Raw genomic sequence first — 20535 nt, 5'->3', positions numbered from 1 at the left:
GGATTATAGTTAGAAATTTGAGTAAGTCTTGTTTAGGAAAGAGTAAAGCGTTTGACCTTTATGAAAACCAAAGATCTACACTGGGAAACAGCAAAGATAAAATTAGACTAAAAGAGCAGGTTGCATTGTGGAGGATCTTCAAAAGGACATTTTACTAGAAAAAAAAAATAGATTCACTGAATGTTTTTGAGTGGGTAAATGAAATGGTGAAATCTGTGATTTAAGAAAATAAATGTAGAGCAATGTTTATTCATGTATGTTCTCAGGATTATTAATTAATGGGGTTACTCCAAAAATGTCTCCAAGGTCAAATACATGTGGAAAATTGTGGGCTTCTTTACTGCAAATTTTCTCTAAGATGCTAATATGTTAATGGATGTTTTGACCGTCCTAAAGAAAAATACAGGATTTGGCAAGCATGACCATGAAACTCTTTCTAGAAAAATCTGCATGGATCAAGGATTAATGGCAAAAACTGTAATTATTTTCACACCAACATAAGATAAAGAGATAAATATTTAATACGATAAATATTCCAACCAATTACCTTGATTAGATTTATGAATATATCAAGTTATCACCTGGTGATATAGTCTGGATATTTGTCCACTCCAAATCTCTTGTTGATACATGATCCCAAATGTTGTAAGTGCGGCCAAGTGGGAAGGTTTTAGTTTATGGGGGTGGATCCCTCATGAGTGTCTTAGTGTCCTTCCCAAGGTAATGAGCAAGGGCTCGCTCTATTAGTTCACAGGAGAGCTGGTGGATTAAAGAGGCTGGCATCTCCTCCCATCTCTCTTGCTTGCTGTCTTGCCATGTGACCCTCCTGCTCCCCTTTACCTTCCCTCATGTGTACGAGCTTCCTGAGTCCCTCAACAGAAGCAGATGCTGACGCCATGCTTCTTGTAAATCTGTACAACCCTAAGCCAAATAAACCTCTTCCCTTTATAAGTTACCCCACCTCAAGTATTTTTTTATAGTAACACAAAACAGACTAATATGCATGTACACACCAAAAATATGTGCATTCATTATTATTAATAACAAAGTAATACCACATGGCATAAATGGGAAAATAGAAGATCTATCATGTGGGAAGATTTTCTCAAACACAGATGCATGGGATTAGGAAAAGGAAAGCTCAGATGGGATGAGCTGGCATCTTGGAATGTCCTCATTCAGTGAGCACAGTGAAGATGGAGAAGATGACCTTCTCAGCAGATGACCCGTGAGCCAACCTTATGAAGAATGAGCAGATGGAGTCCTGGGTCCTGCATCACTGGGGTTGGGGCATTCCCTGGAATCCGGGACAGCCACTGCCTAAGCATCTGCAGGACCCCTGGCAGTCCCACTGACTGTTTCTCATCAATATCAGCTGAATTTTTCAAGGTACCTGAAGCATCACTGTTTCTTCAAGTCGTTGAGTTCTTTCTTCCCCAAGAGGAAAATGATGTCTTCTCCAAATATGCTGAGGCAGTTTTCAATGAGAAATTGTACAGTAGAAACCTGTAACACAAAAGGGGAAAATAGGGTGCTCTTCTCATTTGATATAGATATAAATTACATTTCATCTGTGAATCTTGGAGTGAAAAAAACACGAAATTCGGAATTCTAAGAAAAATTCAGAGCTGATACATAAAGGCATGAACCAGTTTTCTCTAAGAAACAACTATGATCCTTTCAAGAGCATTTAGGGCATGTATGTTAAAATACTTATAATCAGTGGGCTAAAGTTATAATGTATAGCGTAGCTTAATAGTTAATATTCTATATCAGTGGTCTTATCTTTAAAAATAGGGTAATTTTCAAGTAACCCCTGTAGGATATTTGGAGTGAAGATATGTATTCTTCAATTCTTGTAAAATATGTACAACTTTAAAGCACCCAATAGAATTATAAAACACCCAATAGATAAAAACTTGTGAAATTCACTTGTTAAATATCTTAAATTTGGGAAGCAGACATTCTCTGAGGGTCTTTTGTGAAGGAAGGAGGCAGCTGGAGAGAAAATGTCTGCTAGTCTAACTGCAATCCCTTTCCACGCATTGCCTGGTCTCAGGATTGCTCTCTGGGTGATCTTGAGAGAGAGCTGGAGTCTTACTATTAGGTACATTGTAGCTCCATTAGGATATTCTAGAATGTTTTACTAGTTTTCTCATTCCAGCAGCAGAGACAAAATAGTAGCCAAGTAGTTGCTTGAATGTCAATTGTGAGCCCCAATTGACAGGGAAAGGCAGTATATGCGGAGCCATGAGTGTTGACATTATCCAAACCACCAATAAGGTGTCAGTAATGACCAGAGAAGCTGGGCCTTATCACCACTGCCATTGTTGAGATGAGGAAACCATGGCTTGGAATCTTTGCCTAAGGTTATACATCCCTCAGTGATGAGACTGAGAGTTGAATCTTGGCTTGTCAAACTCCAAAGACCAGGTTGGTTTCTATCATGTTACACAACTTTCTTATCTCTCTGTGGTATAGTTAATCTAGTGTTTTGTCTCCTACATGGGAAAAATGAAGTGACTCACTGCTCTCAAACTCCTGTTTAACAACCTACCTTCTCATATACTTTCTACCACTCCTACAATAGGATAAATGACTCTGCTACTCCAGAGAAGTGTAAAGTGTGCACCTTAAAAAAATGATTCATCATAGTTAATATCCTGAATTTCAGGTTCAAAGTGGGAGCTCTGCTCCCCAGGGCATAAAAGTACGAGACCTCATTATCTTTTTCATGAACCCATTTTCTACTTCTGAGGAGCAGGAAGTAGACAGCTAAAGAATGCTTGGGGCTATACACTTGGATAAATTATCAGCTGTCATCTGATTGGCTGAGGAATGCTGCTCAATGTTATGTAACACTCCAAAAAGGTATCACAAGAGAACAACATTAGCCTTGCATTACTGTGCCCTGGATGTGAGACATGGAGTCAAAGGAGATTATTTTGGAGCTTTAACATTTAGTGACTGTTCTGCTGGGATTTGGACATGTAAGAAGTCTGTTGCCCTGTTGCCCCCTTTTTTTGGCCAATTTATCCCTTTTGGAATGAGAGCATTTACTCAATGCCCATACCCTAATTGTACCTTAGAAGTCACTAACTTGTTTTTGATTTTACAGGCTCATAGGCAGAAGGGACTTGCCTTTTCTCATATGAGACTTCGGACTTGGAATTTTGAGATAATGCTGGAATGAATTCAGACTTTGGGGCATGGTTAGGAAGGCATGAAATGTGAAAGAACATGAGATTTGGGAAGGGCCCAGGGCAGAATTATATGGTTTGACTCTGTGAACCCACCCCAATCTCATTTGAATTGTAATCCCCGGTGTTGGGGGAGGCACCTGGTAGGAAGTGGTTGGATCGTGAAGGTGGTTTCTAATGGTTTAGCATCATCCCCCTAGTGCAGTCTTATGACAGAGTTCTCAAAAGATCTGCTTGTAGCACTTCCCCTTTCTCTCTCTCTCTCTCCTGCTCCACCATGGTAAGACAGCTTGCTTCCCCTTCACCCTTCTGCCATGATTGTAAGTTTCCTCAGGCTTCCCCAGCTATGCTTTCTGTGAAGCCCGTGGAACTGTGAGTCAATCAAACCTTTTCTCCTCATAAATTACCCTGTCTCAGGTAGTTCTTTATAGTAGCATGAAGACAAACACCAACGCAATCACTAATTTTTCACAGATGTTGTCAGTTTTGACTTTGTCAAATTTTTAGCCAGGGCTCCTCAAGAGCAGGTGTTTGCCTTTGGCTTTCCTCCCACTGCTGCTCTACCTGGGAGGAGGGTGTCCTCATAAGTACCAGCCGGGGGGAGTCTGCAGGGTATTAGAAGCCCAGAAACAACCTGCAAAACAATGTTTACAGAATGGAAATCCACACTGCAATCATCAGGAGTTGTCCACTAAGGGATGTGTTTTCCTCTTTTATGTTTTATGGCTTCCTCACCATAGAACGCTTGTTGTGAGGTAGGTTGTTGCTTAAAGAATAAAGTTCCCTTTCTTTCATTTCTGATCTACCATTAAGTGCATATTGGTGAGCTCTTGCTTTTCCTTTTTATCTGGCATGGATAGTACGTCAGTATTCCATTTAGAACATAAATTAAAATTTGCATTTTGTAGGGCAAAGGAAGCTTTCATAATAGCTATACAATAAAATCAGTATAATACCTACACAATAAGTAAAACATATACAGTAAAACCAAATCTTTAGGGTAACCAGCGGTTAATCCACAATCAAGAATTGAGAACATGTTAAAATACGCATTCAGCATGGCCGCTCAGGAGCCATGATGAGTGGTGCCGCTGTAAGCCTGAGCGTTTTCTGTCATCTAGACACTGTTTTAACTAAATTAATGCATTTTACTTAAGCAAATATATTTCCAGTATTCATTTACTTTTTTTTAACTTACTTTTTTTAAACTTACTATTTTTTTAACTTACTATTGCCCAGCAATACTGGCAACCTTGCCACAAATGTATCTAAATTATGTAGACTCTGCTGAATTGTTGTAAATAGTCCTTCAAGAAAGGCTGAAGCAAAAGCGTGTTTCAAATGAAGTTATTCTTGATAAGCACTATGATTGCCCTTCATTCCTTAATAAAAATCATGGCCTTGTCCTTATGGAATGTCCTAGGTATGGAGGCTCTCTGTCTCCTTCTCTGTCTCTCTGTCCGTCTCTCTCTCTTTCATACACACACACACACACACACACACAGAGCAAGAGAGAGAGAGAGAGAGAGAGCGCACTAATCTGCTCAAAATTGTGTTGCAAATAGAGAGTACAATCTAAAAATCTTTTCTTTTAATGTAAGGCTTGGAAACATCATGTTGGAATCTCTTAAGTCAGGTATACATAAATATCTGGCCAGATAGCCTCAATTCTTGATTGCAACAGGAATTCTTTCTTGTCTGGTAACACGAATCACTTTAACAAAAGGAAAATCACAAACCTGAAAAAGCTATATTTTATTTTAAATCAATCTCCTAAGCCCTATCCCTCTTCTACTCCTCTTCTTCCAGATTAAATTTTTATTTAGGGCACACACATCATATAGGTTAGGAAGCAATGCAGAAGTGTCTGCTTTAATCAGCGAATATAAATTTAATTTTATTTTAAATGTATTACAGAAATCCACTAGTACAGAAATAATTGATTTCTTAGGCCAAATTCTGGTTGCCCTGAGTTTTTTAGAGGTGTTATTACATCATGCAGTCAAACTAAATTTAAATTAAAATATTGGACTTCATGTCCCAACAGCAAGAAATTTTCACATTTTTAGGGAATTTTATGTAAGGAACAATGCTGTACAAATATTTTCTTGTTTTTGTCTATCTGAATGTCACTTTCTTTAATAAAAGTTCTCATTTACGTAGACTTCCATCTTTCTTTTTCTACAACCCTCATCCTCATCCTCACCCTCACATGTGCCCACCTCTCCACCAGAAAACCTCAACAGATGACACCAGTTCTGCCAATGTAAAGGAATGGACACTTAAAAGAGAAACAGGGCTGAAGTGGTGTGCACACAATGCCCCCAAATCTATGGTGTCACCAAAGACTTGTCTCCTTTTTCACCAATTCGGGAGAAGCATCCATTACCTAATTCTCAGGACCAGCATCCAGGGGATGTGGTTTCTAGTCAGGTGTTTCTTATGTCAAAATTTACAACAAAACATGTACTTCAGGACTCCTTATACTAAAATTGAGTCCTTGGATGATAATCAGGGTAAGTAGGGATGGGAGGAACCAGGAAAGAAGATGTTCAAAGAACAATGTGGTAGAGAAGATTGGAACTTTCTTATTAAGATTTTTACAAAAATTTTATTATATATGTACAAATATATATGTTATTAGTGCTCTAAAATTGTAGCCCGATTTTATTATGCTATCACTTTCAGTTCACACAAAATTTAAAATAGGAATACAAGAAGAGTACCCATCTATAAACTAATGTTATATCCTTGTTGTTTTCAATTCCTTAATGTAGAGGGACAAAATATGACCTTGATATATATATCAAGCATATACATATTTGAATATATATGAATTCAAAAATCAAAGTTGATTTTTAACTAAAAATAGTTTGTTGGTAACTTAAAGTTATTCCTAGCTTTAGTAGTGACAAGTTGATGATGTCATTTGTTGTGTCTGACTTTGTTACTGTTGTGGCTATAGACTGTAAAAAGGAAATTTAAAAATGGCTATAAATTAAGAATTTTAATGCATAAGATTACATAATTATTTTCACATTATTATCTGTATTCTATAGGCAAAGTTTGTTCCAGGTAATGACAAAGTCAAGCACATGTAGAGCATGAATCCTTAATTATAATTTATTTTCATTCCTTTATATAACATGAAACCAGAAGAAAGAATTTCAGTAAAACATATATATCTCTCTTAAAATAAAGGACTTGTGGCACTTGTAATGTAACAGCTCATGCAAGAAAGAGGAAGACCGAGAAATCAGAGAGGACACAGGGGCTGCCCCTGAGCCTCAGGAGGCCACTTCCGCAATGGAGGGAACAGTTTTAAAAGGAGGAGCTGGGCCCTTTCTCTCTTCCTGGATTGTGTTTTTATCATATGGCTTATTTCTTTGCACATCACACATTCAGTGCTAGTAAAATCAGAATAACAACTAGCTATAAAAGACATTTTTTCAAATCCCCAGGTAACAAGCAATTTCTCTGTCAAGCATCACAGTTACTAAGATATTCGTTGTTGAAATCTATTGAGACAATTAAATAAAATTTTAGAAATTTAAGTTCCATTTCCAACTCTGCCAGATAGTAGAGTATCTATAATAGCTCTTTATTGCACTTCACATTGAGAAACTGCTCCATAAAAATAGGAAGACAATTTGCAGAAAATAACCCAAAAGGATTAACAAGATTCTGAGATGACATCTATTGTACTCTGAATTTCAAAATACATTATTTTAAAATAAGGCAATATGTTACCAAAGATATTTACTATGCATATACATTCATAATGAGGGCCCCATTCTCTGATAAACAGTGCTTAAAGAAGACAAAAAACCTCAGTGAACTCCCATGGACCTTAAAAATGATGTTAAAAAATGAAGCTAGAGGAAATCTTTTTTATAATTCATTGCTTTCCCTTTCATTTTATTTTTCTTTCTTATGGACTAACTGCTTGACATAACACATGGCCCTGAAAGTTGTTAATTAGATTTTTATAAACAAAGGTATCTTAAACTCATTGGCTTCAAACTATGCTGCCTGTAGCCCTAAGGATTGTGAAAAAGTGTCTCAGAACCCAACAACAGAGTTCAGAGCACCCAAACTCAGGGATGTCAGGGGCTGCTTATGCTAAAGTGTCTAGGGGGGTGTGAGCACTGGACTCTAGCATGGAATTTAATTAAAAGGAAAAGTTCTGTTATTTTTTTAAATGTCTGAAAGTCCTTCCATATAATTTCAAAACTCTACCATGAAATATTTTATAAAGTAAAAATCTCTTTTGAAATGATAATATGCATCCCTTACTTTATATTGTTTGTAGGATAACAGGTTTTCATGGCATAAGGAACATATTAAATTCAAACTAATATTTACAAGGATATGTGTACTTCTTGAGGTTGTTCTCCTTGTAGATAGAGCTCTTTGTAAGCAAATGCCTTTTTAAAATAAATTTTTATCAAATCATTTTTTAAAAAATGAAACATCATTTTTTTTTTCCGCATATGAGCTAAAGTCTTTCTTCATGTAGTAAGAACTAGGAAAATGTGAGACATTCTCAAGAGTTGAGGCCAACTTTAAGATGATCTAGACATTCAAATTATGAGACCAAAAGCAGCTATTACAATTATGCTCAATTACATAAAAGAAATTAGCTTTCAAGAATGAATGTGAAAGGATAAAAATATATGAAAGTCTTACCATAGAAATATAAATATTTTAAAATGAAAGTTTTAGATCTGGAAAGATCTGCAAGAAAAAATTTCCTGGATGAGCCAAATAGCGTAATTGAAATGACAAATGGAAGAGACAGTGAATTTGAAGACAAATCAATAGAAAGTATCCAGTCCCGGGCCAACACAGTGGCTCACGTCTGTAATCCCAGCACTTTGGGAGGCCGAGGCGGGTGGATCACGAGGTCAGGAGATCGAGACCATCCTGGCTAACACGGTGAAACCCCACCTCTACTAAAAATACAAAGAAATTAGCTGGGCGTGGTGGCGGGCACCTGTAGTCCCAGCTACTCGGGAGGCTGAGGCAGGAGAATGGCATGAACCTGGGAGGTGGAGCTTGCAGTGAGCCGAAATTGTGCCACTGCACTGCACTCCAGCCTGGGCAACAGAGTGAGACTCTGTCTCAAAAAAAAAAAAAAGTAGCCAGTCCAAAGAAGGGGAATAAAAGGGTTGAAAAATATTAACAGATCCGTGGGAACATGTGGACAATAGCAATAGGTTTAATAACTGCATGTACTCACTCACATGTAGAAGCTAAATAAAAGTTGATCTCACAGACATAAAAAGTAGAACAGAGCTTACTAGAGGCTGATGGAATGGAGAGATAGAGAAATATTGGTAATGGACACAAAATTACAGATAGCTAGGAGGAATACTTCTACCACTGTAGGATGACTATATTGTATATTTTCAAATAGCTAGAGGAGAGGATACTGAATGTTCTCAACACAAAGAAATGATAAATATTTGAGATGATGAATATGCTAATTATTTTGATTTTGTCATTATACATTTATGTATCAAAAGATCACTATATGTCCTATAAGTGTGTACAATCATGTGTCAATTAAAAAATAAAAATTAGGCTAGGCGTGGTGGCTCACACCTGTAATCCCAGGACTTTGGGAGGCCAAGGTGGGAGGATCTCAAGACCAGCCTGACCAACATGGTCCAACATTTTAGTAGAAACCCCATCTCTACTAAAAATAGTAAAAATTAGCTGGGCATGGTGGTGTACGCCTGTAATTTCAGCTACTTGGGAAGCTGAGGCAGGAGAACCACTTGAACCCAGGAGATGGAGATTGCAATGGAGCTGAGATCATGCCACGTCACTCCAGCCTGGGCAACACAGCAAGACTCTGTCCAAAAAAAAAAAATTAAAACTTTTAAATTTTTAAAATAAATTTTTAATTAAAATTAATTTCAAATTAAATTTTGAAAAGTTTTAATATACTAATAACTGTAATCCCAGAATGAAAGAAGAGACAAAATGGTCTAGAAAAAAAAAATGCTTGAAGTAATAATGGCTAAAATTTTCCCAAGTTTGGCAGAAGATAAAAATTTACAAATCCAATAACTTCAGAAAATGTGAAACACAATCAGATTCAAAGAAAACCATGCTTTGAGATATTATAGTCAAACTACTCAAAGCCAAATATAAAAAAGAAAATCTTGAAAGTAGTAAAAATGAAATGAGAAATCACAGACAGGTGATCAGTGTTGAATGATCATATGCTACTCATCACAAAACAGAGACCAAAACACAGTGAAATAGCTTTAAAGTGTTGAAAGAAAAAAATGGCAAGCAAAATTCTATGTTTGAAGAAAATATCTTTCAAGAGTGAAGGTGAAAGACATTTTTAGATAAAGGAAGCTAAGAAAATTTGTTGGTGCCAGACCTACACTATAAGAAATGGTAAGAAAACTTTCTATAGGGTGAGCTTCAGAAATGAATGATGAGCATTAGAAATGTTTATTTCTTATAAATTATAACTAAATGAATTTTACTTTTTAAAATTTCAGGGCAACTTTTTCATGAAAAATGCTAAATGATACCATTTGCCACAATCAAATCAAAGCAGGCAGACAAGAGTGTCCTTCCCCACAGGAGGCCTCTCTAGTCTCAGCTCCCTCAAGCAATGCATCTGGTATTTTGGAAACAGGTCAAAACATTCACATGGCTTTTGCTATTGGCTGGGAAATAGCTTTTTTGAACTATCCTTTTTTCCAACCTACAGATACTATTTTGTGTGATCTAGACATGCTGTAAAGGGCAAAGTGCAAAAAAAAAAAAAAAAAAGGAGAACATCTTTATGAACAACCTGGCTACCGCACTACAACTTCAAAAATCAAAGCTTACACAATAATTGAAGCTAAAGGTTTGATTATTTTCCCCAGTAGCATTAAAAAAAATGAGGTAGACATATGCTGATCACTTAAAAGTGATGTCCTTCTCAGCTCAGTTCAATCCTGACATTCTTCAGAATGAAAGACTCAAAACTCCTGTGTGTTTGACATAACAGCTAACTGCATTACCTGACCCCAGAGTGGATCCTGTGCTGGAAAAGAAACATTGTTGGGGTCAACCAACAAAACTGGAACATGAATGGGAGATTAAAACACGCTACCAATGTTAAATTTACTGAAGTTGATAACTGAATGGTGGTTATAAAGAGAATACTCTTATTCTTAGGAAATGCATAAGTATTTAATAATAAGGGGCCATGGTGTATACAACTGTCCTACAAAAATAGGTGTGCACATACATATGTATGGAGAAAGAGTCAGAGAAAAAAATAAATGAAAAAGCAGTGTGGTAAACTGTTAACAAATAGGTCAATCTGGGTAAATGGCATATGGGTATTCTTAGTGTTATTTTGTACTTTTCTGTATGCTTACAATTATTTCCAAATAATTGAAAGCTTTTAAAAATAAAATAAGTAAACATTTTTAAAAGGTGGAAACAACCAAAATCACTCTGTATGTAACTAGTGAAGATTGGGAAAAAAAAAAAAAAAGTTTAATTTCAGTAAAAAATGTCTGCTTGTGAAAATCACTTTATTACAACAAACTATTAGAGTTTATAGACTTTTTTTTTTTTTTTTGAGACAGAGTTGCACTCTGTTACCTAGGCTGGAGTGCAGTGGCATGATCACAGTTCACTACAACCTCTACCTTTCAGGCTCAAGCAATCCTCCTGTCTCAGCCTCCTGAATAGCTGAGACTACAGGCCAGTCTCACAGTGCTGGGCTAATTTTTTGTATTTTTTGTAGAAATGCTTTTTCCCATGTTGGTCAGGCTGGTATCAAACTCCTGAGCTGAAGTGATCTGCCTGCTTTGGCCTCCCAAAATGCTGGGATTACAAGCCTGTGCCTGCGTGCCTGACCCAAGTTCATGAACATTTAACACGCAATATTCTTTTCAAGCTTAAGCATTGTAGTTAACATGTATTCCTCTTGCTTCATATTGCTTAGTCCTTAATTTTTAAACATGTGAAAACATACATGAATATAAAAAGGTACACTTTTCCACACAATATTTTCTAAATATTTCTTTCTCTCCTCTCTTTATCTCTCCTTTCCTTCCTCCCATCTCTATATCATCCCTGTCTCTATCTCCTTCTCATTCTACCTAAGGCAGAAACTTGGAATTTAATATTTGGTCTCAAAAACAGTTACAGAGACCCATTTCTTGATGTCCTCAGTGAGGACTGGAAGGAGAATGCTTTCAGGTGGTCCTTCTCTTTGGCTAGATTGATGTACCTAATCAAATTTAATAATACCCCAAAATAGAGTAGGATAAATTAGCTAATTGCTTATTTTCAAATCAATCTATGTTGCTAATATTTTTTAATATACTTTATATTATTTTTAAAAACATGGGGCTAGATTCAGCAACATCAAATCATGGGTTGAAAAAACAGGCAAAATATTTCAGGAAAATAAAGCATGGCCTCCAAAATAACAGTTTGCCCTGTGATATCAGATTTGGGCAGGAGATCCAGTCCTCAAACACTCCTGCATGGACAGGAAGGCCCAACATCTTCTTGGGTTCAAGGATAGAAAGTTGAGCAGTGTAACTTGCATGTATAGGAACTTTTTCCTTTTTTTTTTTTTTTTTAGAGACAGGGTTTGGGTCTGTCACCCAGGCTGGAGTGCAGTGTTTCAATTACAGCTCATTGCAGCCACTGCAGCCTCTGCAATCTTGATGCCCTGGCCACAAATGATCCCCCTGCCTCAGTCTCCCAAGTAGTTGGGATAACAGGTCAAGCTACCATGCCTGGTTTGGAAATTTATTTTATTTATTTATGTGTTTGTTTTTAAAGGCTAGTGAAGTGAAGCAGTGGAAGTGGAGAAGGAATAAATAATTCTGTAGCTTGTTGTGATCAATTAGTTGTAAGCACCACTTACAACTAGCCTGGTTTGGAAAATTTATGTTTTAAGAACAATGCTAGCTCCAATCCATAGAATGGAGAGAAGGAAAAGTGAGAGTGGTAATCAGAACTTCCTCGAAAATAAACAAAACATGCAGGTAAATGAGAAAACAGTATTTACACAGAGGCAGCCAAGTTAAATCTAAATAAAAAGTTGTTGGAGGATGGTCTAACAATTTCTATTAAGGAAAAGGGGAATAATTTTGGAATACTGCTTTGCAGAGATTTGCATTCTTTTGCTGCAAATTAAAGATTTAAAATATATATACTGACAAAATACCTTGGAAGGGAAGAGCACCAGTGTTCCTTTAGTTCTGAAGAACTACAGTTTTTAAAAATGGGAGAAAAAGTTAAAACTACATAAAATATTTATAACAACATATTAAGACTGTCGTTCTAGATAAAAATGTCAGCAGCTGGTTGTCACTGATGTGGGTACATGTGTAAATTGTACCATCCTCATAACTGGGCCTTGATGGGCCCTGCTCTTTCACAGGCAGTATTACAGTGATGGGAAGTAGATCTCAGAGTGGAAGACAGGTTGGTTTGGAAGTTAAACACTTAATTGTAACTATGTGATGCAAGCTATGTCCTCACAGGCAAGCCACTGAACTACTCTGAGCTCCAGTTTCCACAACTGAAAAGTGGGTCAGTTAAACCTCTGAGTGTTCTTGTAGCTTGAAGTGCTATTCAAATATACAGAATATTCATTTACAGGTTAAATCACACTTATGAAACTTGGCATTTGGATGAACACTCTTGGCCAAGAAACAATATATTTTTAGAGAAAAAACCCACAGTATTTTATTTCTTTATAAGATAAATAAATTGCAATATATGCAATTTGCTAAAATTGATTCCTATTGGCTCCCAGAAAACTTACTCTTCATTACTACGATTCTCTGATTGAGGTCAATTCACCTATTGTTTACTAATGATTAATATTTTCTCCACTATTTCACTGCAACATTAATATCCAAATTGAAAATGTTTTAAGGTTCATTCATACATGGACTTATCACCCTCTCGCTATTTAAAAAATTGTAGTAAAGTTATGTATAGCATACAATTGACCGTTAGTGACATTTAGTCCATTCACAATATTATGTAACCATCAACACTGTCTCGTTTCAGAACATTTTCATTACTCCTAAAGCAAACCCTATACCCATTAAGCATTCACTCCCCATGCCCCCCCGTTCCTAGCACCAATACCACATTTTGTTTACTCATTCATCAGTTGACAAACATATGATTTATTTCCACTTTTAGGCTATTATGAACAATGCTGCTATAAACATCTTGTATGAATGTATGTTTTTATTTTGCTTGGCTCTATATGTAGGACTGAAATTGCTGAGTCAAAAGGTAATTCTGAGTAAAACTTATTATGGAGTCATCAAACTTTTCTGCAGAGGCTGCCACATTTTATTTATCTACCAGCAGTAGCTTCCCCACTCCCTATCTCCACACTACCTCAGGATGAGGGAGTGGGCCACCTACTTGGCCCAAAATATGCATAATTACATATATCCCATGTCTAATTACTCATGCCAGTTTGTAGAAGAGTAATAACAGCAAAAGAAATAGGTGTCAGTCATTGTTGTAAATGCCTTATACATATTCATATAGCTTTATAACCAATATAACAGCATAAACCTGGTTCCCATTTCCCCCCCCCATTTAAAAAAAGGCTTTTGAAAACTCTCTCATCAAAGATTTTATGTTTCCAGTTTGAACATCCCTCTTTTACCTGCAACATAGAGAAGACATTAAGCAATAGAAACTGAAAACCTTTACAGAAATATTCTACGAAAAAGAAGATATGCAGGGAATGATACAAACATGTATTTCTTCCCAATAAGCTTTGGAAATGTTTTCCTAAAGCAAATAGCTGTATTAGAGATTCTGTTAAATTAATAACTTGGAAACATTTTATTTGTCTCAACCTTTTATGGTGATGCATGAGGTTTGGTAGAGTGGAGGGAAAGAAGAGTGTTGAGTGCATGTGATGAAGCCTCAAATAAGTATGAGACTTGGTGTGTGGTGGTTCAGAGCAGGAGCTACAAATTGCATGATCCCTGTGAACCCAAGAGTGTCGACCCTGGATGTCCACGGTAGGAAGCCACATTACCCATCCTTACGCCAGCCTAAGAATGTGTATTAGAAAACTAACCTGCATTCCATGAATCAAACCTTTGTTTGAGACTGTCACCTCTCTACAGATAGCAATAAATAATCTACTATACAAAAATTCAGGCAATCCAGTATATGATTATTTGATTAATTTCATTTGCATGTTTTTTTTGTGTGTGTAGATGGCATCTTGCTATGTTGTCCAGGCTGATCTTGAACTCCTGCCCTCAAGTGATCCTCCCAAAGTGCTAGGATTACAGGTGTGAGACCACCCTGCCTGGCCTATTTGTATTATTAGACTACATTTATTTACAGAGTTAATTTGGGAGTATAAAAGCAATTTTTCAAACTTAAATGGACTATTAAATAATACTTGGTGAAGAAGGATCTATTTTAGAGGTTTAAAAACACAGATAAGACTGGGCATTGGGGGATGTTGGAGAGGGAGTTCTAGAGACTTCCTCACTGAACACTCCTTCCATAGCCCCTGAACACTCACTCCCCAAGTACTCAAAGAGCCCTGTTGAAAAACCACTGATCAAAACTAAAGGAGATTGTTCCAATAGTTACCATAATTTAACTACCATTTTCACACATTTGCACTGAAAAAAGTACAAAGTATGCAAGTGCCGTAGAGGAGGTAAAAAAGTTAGTTACTGGCTTAATAGACATCATATTAAAATGTTTTACATTTTAAGAAAGTTTGGGGAAACATTTAATTACTTTTCTCTACCTGTCCTAGACAATATGAAGTTGACTGTGCCCTTTCATAGTTAATCCACATAAACCCAGGACCAAGCTGGGGTCTTACCAGAAGGTGGCCACTAAATTCACCACGGGCCAGGCCAAGAGAAGGGATCTCCCAGCACAGGTGGGGCTTTTGCTGACTTTGTCCACACCATTGGCTGTCCACAGGTTGTTCAGTGGCATTTTATTTTTTAATCCGAAAGCATTTTCTGTACTTAGAAAGATGATCAAGCAAGATCTCTGTCAGTTTGTTTCTTAGATGCTGTGGGAGCAGCTGTGCTCATGGAAAGATACCAGTTCTCCCTGTTCCAGGAAAAAGCAGGCCTAATTCATCTCTATTACCTTGTATGCATAACACAGGGGATAGTTAGATGAGCGTTTACAAAATGTGTGCTGAGAGAAGCCTGGCTCAAGAAGGTGCTGAACACACTTTATGAATGTCAGCAAATAGCTATGGACTGACTGGTCAATTGAGTATGAACCATACTTTACCTTTTAAAGATGTTGCTTTTACAGAGAACCATTAATGCATTTATTATTTATCTCTTCAAAAACATTTTGAGGAACTGAACAAAGACTAAAAAATGCATGATTTATAAAAATAATAATATTTATAGAAGTTTTACTTAGGAGAGACAGACTAAAAAATATATAACCTTGAATTAGAGGGATTTAAAATATGTTTCAACCTTAGTTTTTATAAGATATTTTAGCCTTTAAAGCAGAGGTTATTTTAAATTTCTTAAGATTTTGTTCATATCACTTTTTTTTTTTAATATATTCTGGTTAAAACTGAAAAACTATAGCCTACAAACTGAATCCAACTTAGAAAGCAAAACCAAACATATCCCGACTAGAGGCCAGCAGGTCTTCTATGTAAGTGATGGACACATTTTCCATTTATCTCGGGAGAGTAAGAAGGTGATCGATTTTGTCAGCAGTGAAATTGCTTTTTTGACAATTTCTGCCTAATCTTCCTTAGACCTCTAATATGGAAACCAACATATCTCCTGGGTTATTTTACAAATTTAATGCTCAGATGGACCTGCATTTTAAATGGTTATAAAACTGATGAAGGATTCCCAGGCAACGTGGGCACAGCACTCGGGGACTTCCCACTAGTCAGAACTACTTGGGGAGACACCAAAGCTACAATGAGATCGAAGACGCCTCATGTGGAAATCTCCCTGTGACTTCACTGATTCCTGAGACAATGCTAAAACTCTTCAGTGGAACTTATGAAATGAATAATTTTGCAGGAAGCATGCATGAAGGATAATCTAGATGCAGAACTTAGGGCACATTGAATATAACAATACAGGTTCAAAAAGTGTCTTGTGATATAAGATGACTTTTTTCCTGAAATTTTTAAAAATGTTTTTTACCCTATGTCTGTGTATCTGAAGATTTTTATGAAACAATCAGTTATCAGATAAAATCATTTTTCTAATTAACACCTCTAAAGTCATTATCAAATAACAATATATGACCCATTGGAAATGCAGACAAACACCTGCTTGTTTTTACAGATTTTTAGATTTTCTACCATAAGTATCTATGTGTACAAATCTGAAGATACTGTGTGGAAACTTCCACATATGTGAACTTGGAAAAATTTATTTGAGTAATTCTTCTCTTAGTTCAGTAAAGTGCTAATACTGTCCACTTTTTTGAAACCAAATCAAGGAGTTATCTAAAAGGCCAGAACAAGAGGCTAGTGCAGTGGCTCATTCCTATAATCCCAGCACTTCTGGAGGCTGAAGTGGAAAGATCGCTTAAGCCTGGGAGTTCTAAACCAGCCTAGGTAACATAGTGAGAATCCCATCTATATAAAAAAAAATTTTTTTAATTAGCTGGGTATGGTGGCATATGCCTATGGTTTCAGCTGCTCCAGAGGCTGAAGTATGAGGATCCCTTGAGCCCAGGAGGTTGAGGCTGTAGTAAGCTGTGATCATACCACTGCACTCCAGCCTGGGTGACACAGTGAGACCCCAGAACAAAGTTTATATTCTCCTACAATATTTACTAAGCATCTACCATGTGCCAATCACTCTCCTAAATATTTTTTGCACACTGTTTCATTAGATCCTGAAATTGCAAAAACAGCAATTACTTTTGCACCAACCTAATACATCATGTAGTCTCTATTAGCCCCATTTTATAGATGAGGAAACTCATGGAGAGGTAAAATAAATTGCCCACGTTATAGCACAGACAACCTAACCTGAAAGCTTATCCTGGTAACCACTTGACTTCTACGGGTGTTGACCCACCTTCTAAAGCTGTTGCAGGGAAGAATAGTTCATGAAGCACTCCCTTCATCTTTCCTACTCTCACCCTTTCTCCCTCCCCAGGACCCTCAGGCTAGCTGATGGGATTGCTCTTTGAGAATGAGGGGATAAATCTCATGACATTCTATCAACAAACTAGATACTACCTTGGAAATGTTTAAAATGTATTACAACATAGCTTTGTACCCAAATGGATTCTCTTAGGGTCCCTCTATGTTTCTTCACTCTCAGTCACTGACACTATTACACTATTTCAGTAGAAATGAGAAAGTGTGAATTTAATATAAACTGGCTCATAGGAGGAGGAGGAAGATGAGGAAGAGTAGGAGGAGCAGCAGAGAAGGGAAAGAGGAAGAAGGAAGAAAAAACGGAGGGCGGGAGAGAAATCTACTTTAGTATTTATGCTGGAGAAAAAGCCCCAACGAACCCTGGAAATTTACAGGATTCTAAGGACATTTCCCCAGTTCTAAGGTAGAGATGCTCCCTTAGGTGCTCGGGAGTAAGGGTCATGGATCACGGTATATTTCATAAGTATCTGTTTACAATTCCATTTATAAGAAGTTAATAGTCATCTTCATCTTTTGACATAAACAAAATTCATTTTTCATTGTTTCTGTATTCTTTTACAAGTAAATATAATGGTAGTGACGACTAAGGAGGCTGTAGGCTAAGTACAGCCTCTTTCTTTAAAGTTTTCATCGATCTCTGCTAGTAATAATACCTTAATAAAGCAGATTCTGTCTTTAAAAAGTCATAATTTTATTTGAAAAAATAACTTCTCATATAACATTCGAATGAATACCAAGAGTGCTCACGAAGGCCTCATCTGACTTTAATTAATGAGAACAGAAGTTTTTAATGTCATATAAAATAAATGACAATAATCACAGAACAATGTTTACTCTTAACCTCCAGCAGAACTGGAGCAAATATAATGCGTTTGTGAAGAAACAAACATTTAAATCCTTTTTATTACTATACACAAGCTAAAATTTACTTATTTTGAGAAAATACAAATATGGCAATTGGTCAACTATTTTTTCCACTTGAGTTGATTACCGTAGCATCAACATAAAAAGAAAGAGAGCTTCCAACCAGAGCCTGGAGGTGAGCTAAGGTCCAGTGCAACCTACATCATTCCACTCCCTTTTTATGGATAAGTGGAAAAACTAGACACTAAATTCAGATTATTAATTCGAACAGATTAATTGATTCAAGGTACAATACAATGCTCCTTTTTAAAGTTAGATGTGACAGGGAAGAAATACTTGTTATTGCAGGGAGCTATTTCTTTTTAGTAGTTGTTTTTCCCTGAAAAAAAAAATTGTCACATTAATAGTAAACATAAATGTCTCCAGATGTTTACTGTGGGAAGGCTTGTACCTAATTTCCTAAAAATTGTGACAAAAACTAGTACAAGGTGTCAGCATTCATCACTGATAGGAAACTTCTTTAAAAAAATCTATGTTTCTATCTCAAGGGCCTTGGACTTATAACCAAATTAAAATAACTTATATCACTTTCACTTTCTAATATTCCCAATGAATGTAAAAAGTACATAAAAATAATCTAGGAACTGAGTCTCTTAAACAAAGACATTATTAAATATTTTTATACCAATTTTGTCACATCATAAAAACCCTTGCTTGGATGCAAAGAGCCATCTCAAAAGCATATGCAAAAAGTGAAAAACGTTGCACATCTTTTGTGATAATAAGTCAAGCAAAATAAAAATTCAGCTCCTCCATAGACGCAATTTTTTAGCAGACAGAAAGGGAACATCGTCTTTATGGGACATGTTTTTAGCAGAATACTATAGATTCTGTAAAGGGTTATTGGTGTCCAGGACAATAAATGGCTTCTGGTGAGAAAATAAAGGCCTACTCTTTCTAAATACTATCATAACTACAAAGATTAAGACAAAATAAGTAAAGAAAAATATATTCCCCTTAAAAGCTGAATGTGAATGCTCTGCAAGGGCCGAATAAGGACAAAATGAGCACTCTTGTTGTTTATCTTTCTGGCTCAGCACAGTTGGGTACAATCAGGGGTGGCAGAAAGAGCACAGTCTTGCCTCGAAAGCCGGCCTGGACTCTAGTCAGTCTCCCCCAGCAATTTCCCAGGGCCACTTACTGATCCTTTCTCAGCCTCTGTTTTCATATCTAAAACCTAGAAATGATAAACTTACCTTGGAAGGCAGTAGGGAAAGCTAGGTGATACCTCGGTAATGTTTCTAGTATGGTTCTGAGAACCTTTCCAATAAATTTTAGTTTCCTATATGTATTTACTTGGGTTAAATACAGAGAACGGTAACTACTCTTAATGTTTTTAAAAATAGAGACTTTGTCAGTGGCTTTTTCAGGACACTTCACTTGGATCTCATGCTAAGGCCTAGACAATCTTCATTCTGTCTTGTTTATGATATCACCACCTCGACAGTTAAATTTGTAGGCAATTGCTCTCATCCAAAACATATTATCTTCATCTTTGTTTCTGACTTTTTTGATTGCTGGACTTCTCATTTATTTCTTCTTTCATTATGCAATCTGCTTCATGTTTTACTAGATCCCAAGCAGATGAGAGTTGTTTTTTTATGCACCACAAAGGAAAGGTTTTCACTGGTGACGGAAAACCAAATGGTTGTGGAATCTTCTGCAAATCCAAAGAAAAGAAATAAAGAATAGAGGCAAGAGCACCAGGTGTTGGGTAAAAGCCTGTGCTTCGAGATAAATAAATCAAATTTTAAATGTGAACTCCCCTAACTACTAATGTGGTGACCTGGGGGAAGCCATTAGACCTTTGTACACCAAGGACCACTGTAAAACACGGAAAATAGACCCATCTCAATCTTACAAGAGCAGCTGTAAGGGTTAGACAAGGTTGGGTGCATAAAGTCCTTAGCATAAGACCTGACCCATGACCTGCCTGTGGGAAATCATACGTATCATTATTATCACTCAGATTAAATATCAGATTTTTTAAAATGAGTACTTAATCTTGCATGTCTTATCTGTGTCAGGCATAACTGCAAGGTAGGATGCGGTCAGCAAAGAAGCACTTTATTTTTCTCCAATGACTAAAAAGCTTCTTTGTGAGATTTTGTGTGTTGAAATATTCTTTGTCTTTCAGGATATTTCATAAATATTGAAAACAGAAATGGAGCAGGTAAATAGATGGCCATATACCTCAATTATTCCCATCTCCCTGCCTTCGGACATTTACTAAGT

The 20535-nt window shown here is 36.6% G+C and overlaps 1 long non-coding RNA gene across 1 annotated transcript; it reads right to left on the bottom strand.

The window, feature by feature from the left end:
- Window positions 1-1000: 1000 nt before the first annotated feature.
- On the bottom strand, window positions 1001-19632 carry LOC112625316. The gene is made up of 2 exons (XR_003119560.1): window positions 19497-19632; window positions 1001-1506 (listed from the first exon to the last, which is right to left on the bottom strand). It is a non-coding gene; the product is annotated as an uncharacterized LOC112625316 (long non-coding RNA).
- Between the last annotated feature and the right edge of the window lie 903 nt (window positions 19633-20535).

Source organism: Theropithecus gelada, chromosome 5 (assembly GCF_003255815.1).
Source record: "Theropithecus gelada isolate Dixy chromosome 5, Tgel_1.0, whole genome shotgun sequence".
Taxonomy (NCBI): domain Eukaryota; kingdom Metazoa; phylum Chordata; class Mammalia; order Primates; family Cercopithecidae; genus Theropithecus; species Theropithecus gelada.
The sequence above is the reverse complement of the archived record's forward strand: the minus strand, read 5'-3'. Positions and strand labels throughout refer to the sequence as shown.